The sequence below is a fragment of the Crocodylus porosus genome, unplaced genomic scaffold, assembly GCF_001723895.1.
Source record: "Crocodylus porosus isolate Cpor-Errol unplaced genomic scaffold, CroPor_comp1, whole genome shotgun sequence".
Lineage (NCBI taxonomy): Eukaryota > Metazoa > Chordata > Crocodylia > Crocodylidae > Crocodylus > Crocodylus porosus.
The window spans coordinates 31,914,612-31,919,387 of record NW_017728911.1 but is presented as its reverse complement, the minus strand read 5'-3'; positions in this window follow the sequence as shown (position 1 = coordinate 31,919,387).

The following is a 4,776-nucleotide window of genomic DNA, read 5'->3' as shown; positions in this document are numbered from 1 at the left end:
AACCAAGGACCCAGGGATACATTGGAAAATCCCTTAATGTTAATACCCCCTCCTTCTCCCTCCCCCCGTCGATTATTTGGTCACAACCAAATGCAGAGTCCGAATTCACGCTGTCAGATTCTAGGACAGAAATGGTATCACTTGTCTAAACAGTACGACCCACAGTCACAGCCCACAGACAACTACTGCAGCCCCGGTAGTCTGCCATAGAAGTTACTTGGTTTAACACATTAAAAGAGCAAAACTCAATTTTTTTTTTAATCAAAGCCACTTTCTAAATCCTCTTCAACTGCTGCATTCTTTTAAGACAAAACAATACAGAAATGAATAGATTAAAATGTGAAGTAATCCTACTAGGGTGCCTCTCAAGTATTACATTTATTCATGTATGTATTTGTATTTCATGAATATTTCATACATCATTGTACATGCAATATGTTAAAATGCAGCGTATGTTCTGCATTCATATTCTTTTTTTTTCACCCTCAGAAGTACAAGGGAACTTTTTTGTTGTTGTTGTTGCAGGGTTTTCCCTTCTGATAAATCACCTGACAGAACCTCAATCCAGAAATGATGAAATTTCAACTGGCTTAACTTTTTCCCAATTTGAGAATGATTAAACAACTCCATCTGCAACACAGCAGATTAACAATCATTTATAGTATCTCAGCCTCCCTCTGAGTTGCTAACTTTATGGACTCAAAAGAGCAGATATTCTTATCATGTCCCTGAGTGATTTGACAGGGTAGGTGCACCCGGGCACTGACACATGTAGCTTTACAGATAAAATAGAAGTACAATATTAAGTCGGAAGAGGATTCACTTCTAACAGATGCTGTAGTCTCTAAAGTCAAAGCTAACATTTCCAAAACAGTCTATCAACTTAGTTGAAAGGGCTGGGAATCTAAAGGTTAGGGTTCAGTTAAGATGTATTTTTTTGAATATTGTTTAAAAAACAGACATAATGATCAAATTCATTCATGGTGTAATGTTATGGATGCTAGAGAAAATAAATTCCAGTTCTGCATGTGATGAAGCTTGAAGATTCAGGACATCAATATTAAGAGAGGGGACAGTTTACAATACTGGTACGGAATAGACTAGCAAGTCTTTTCCTCTAGTCGGATGACTCAAGTCCAGGCTCAGGCTGACCGTGGGCCATTATATAGCAGACTGGTTGTCTACCTCAAGTCAGTGTGTGGATCTCAGTCTAGTAGTTCCTAGTGGACAGATACCTCTTATCTGAACTGCCATCATGATAGCTCCTCTTAGCGTTAACGCCAGATGAAGAGGCTGTGGATTAATGTGGACAGAGCCCATGTGCACCATATGGGCTGTCTTCTGTAGGTCAGAATTGCACATTCATAACAACATAGGGATAAAGCCTCATAAGCCTGTAGCTTTGGACACAAAACTGTCAATCTGCCACCATTCACAATCATAACAGACTCAAAAAATAGAATAGAGGAAAGACGAGAAGCATTTGAAACAAAGAAAATGGAACCGTTGAAATTCAGAGCTCTCTTAATAAGAGGTCACACTACACATCTTCTGCACATATTTTAACTGTCAATCCCATACTGAAGATAACGCATTTCCTAAGTAAGGGGGAAATAAAGATGACTAACAATGTGTGTGTCATCATTTCACTGAAGTACAGAACAACAGCTGTTTAGCTTAAAGGTCAGCATTAACCTACAAACTATGTAGACAGCGCTGAATTTAAATATATGCAATGGGTAACAAAATGAGGTTAATAACAATATCATTTACTATTTTCACCCACCTATTTGGTCACTTGTGTGCTTATAGCGTTTGAGAGCACAAAGTCCCAGTAGACCTGGTTAAGGTCCCATCAGCGTGGACAGGATCCTATACCTCAGTGAATCCAGCTGCAGGATTAACTCCTGAGCCAGGCCTTCCTAGGCTGAAAAATACCCTTGTAAACAGCAGCGTGAGAACTGCTCCATAGGCCCATAACCAGTTGGGAGCAGTCCTCCAGCATCCCAGGAGGCACAGCACCCAGCTGCTCTATCTTTTCCGACAGTGACAGTGGGGGATCGCCTAAGGGTATGAATCACCCCTCTCCTCCAATTTCAGGGTCTTCCCAGCCCTTAGGGCTCCCCCCGTCCCCACCCAGGGCTCCTCCCTCACACCTCCACCTCCGAGGCTCCTTCCCTGTCCATTGAGGCTTCCCCTTTGCCTCCCAACCCTTGTGGATCACCTGGCTCATCTCTACCCCATTTCCCAGACTCACCTGCACTGCTGGCACTGTCTCAGGGGAACAGACAGGGAAGGAAAACCAGCCTGCCTGGCCACCACCGCTGCTGCTGATACCACCAATAAGCTGCTCCTGCTGTTCAGGCTGAGCCCAGCCCAGAGAGTGGCGCCAGCACCAGGTGGGTTCTTCTTCCCTGCTTGCTCTGCTGGGGCAGTGCTGGGAGCTACAGGTAATTTGGGAGCTGTGGGGATCTGGGGTGCAGGTCTGATCAAGGTTTTGGGCATGTTCAATCCAGCCTGGGGGTGGGGTTTGGCCCTATCTGGAGGTGCAGGGGGGTTCCTGGCCCAATCCAGGCCAGCAGGAGTGAAGAAAGGCAGCACGAATTTGGCTAGATATTGTGGTACAGGGGCAGTGGGGACCAAATCATAGCAGACAGGCTAACAGGCCTGATGGGAAGCTGCTCACAATCTGGGCCACCTACCCTGCCCCTGAGAGGAGGTGAGCCGGGCAGGCACAGAGCCATCTTGGCTGCTAGCCATTTCCACCCCTCTGAGGGCACTGCATTTTACAGGGGTATTAACCCTTAAGGTGTGACTGCCCACATCACTTGCTAATTTTTAACACCAAATAAAATTAGCACATGCTAAATGTAATGTGCAACAAGGTCCTCATACCCACACACACAAATCTTTGAATATTTGTATGAAATATCATATGACTTTGCTTTATTCCCCTTCTTTGCTTTCCTGATATACATTGAATGATTGAGCTTCACTGACAGGGCTGTATAAAGAAGGAAAATGAATTTTAAAGCTACATTCATGATTATTCATGAAAACCCAACTTTTTCACAGCAGCTTGTGTTTAGTCAAATGTGCAGATTTACTTGATTTGCATGTACACATCAATCCAATATTTGTACAATGGCACAGGCAGTGTATATGTACCATTATTTACTGCTAACTTATCTTTCTGAAGCTGCAATCTCTAAGTAGGGTAAAAACCCATATTTAGATTTGTGTTTCTTGGGTTTAGGTTTCTTTTTATGGTGTAGATGTACAGATATGCCACTGAAGTTTCCCTTATATTAGCACCTTAAGTCAGTGATTCCCAACCAGGGCTGTTATGGGTTTCTTTAAGGCTGCTGTGTGGTACCACAGAATATTGGCACTGTTAGGTGTACAAACACCTACACAAGATAAATCCAAAGATTTCAAATAGGAATTCATAGTGTCAAAAACATTCTGACCTGTTGAGCAAGTGCCTCTTGCAGCCCTTGCAACCCCTTTGAGATGCTGCAAGACGTGCGTGCAATAACAAAAAAAACCATTCCTCATGCTGCAAATTTGCAGCACAGGGGTAAAATTAGATATCCAGGGTCAAAAAAAAAACCCCAGGTAAAAAAAGCAGGAGGCAACTGGAAGCTCAGTCCTCTGCAGAGATGCTCTGGTGGCAAGTCAGAGACTCTCTATGGCTGGCCCTTGTCCCGGTGCTGAAGCATGCTGCCTGCCTGTGGAGGGCAAGCAGCGGTGCAAGCTGCAGGGACCTAGACCTGGCTTCATGCCAGGTAAAAAGAGGGTAGGGGAACATGCGGGAGCGCCCGTTCCTTCCCCCAGCTCTTCCCTCATTTCCCCTACTCCCCGATTGTTGTCCCTGCTCTCCCCAGCTCTCCCCTCATTTCCCCCACTCCCTGAGGGGTGTCCCTGTCCCCCCCTTGTTTCCCCACTCTCCCCAGCTCTCCCCTCATTTCCCCTGCTCTCCCCAGATCCCCTATTGCTTCCCCAACCCCTCCCCCCACATGACCTGAGCTTACTTGCAGCTACAGCAGTGATCCGGGTGCTCAGGACCTCATGGCAGAGTCCCCCCCCGCACGGTGTGGGGCAGCGGGGGGCAGGAGTTTTGGCTCCAGCCACATGGAGCCCACGCTACTGCTGCTACATTGTCCAGGTGCAGCCTGGCTCAGCATGCTCTGTGACACCTCAGAGCCACGGCCACTGTCACCCGGGGCCAGCACCACTCAGCTCCAGCAGCCCCAAGCTGCCAGACAACGTGCAGAAACTTGCTGAGCCGGGCTGCACCTGCATGCAATGCAGCAGTGGCAGCATGGCTACCAGGTGGCTGGGGCTGATCCCCCACTGCCACGTGCCCTGTGGGGCGGGGGACGACAGGCTGTGGCATGAGGCCCCAGTGTCCCTGATGACCACTACTGCAGCCAATGAGTGCAGGAATGCTGGGGTTGGGCGGGGCAGGAATTGGGGGCTGGGACCAGGTGGGGAAATGATCAGGGGGCTGAGGAAGTGAGCGGGGTCTGAGAGAGGAAGCAGGGACTGGGTGGGGGCACATGGGCCCTGTGCGGGAGCATGTGGCTCCTGTTGAGAAATTTGGGAAATATGGTCCATATTGAAGGGATCTAGCACCTGTTGGGAGGCTGTAGCCCTTGTTGGGGGACTTTGTCCCCTGTTGAGGGGCTGTGGCCCTGTGGGGGGGAAGCAGTCTATGAGCTGGGTCAGGGACTGTGTCCTGTGGGGGGCAGGAGACCCACCCCTGCTTAGCAG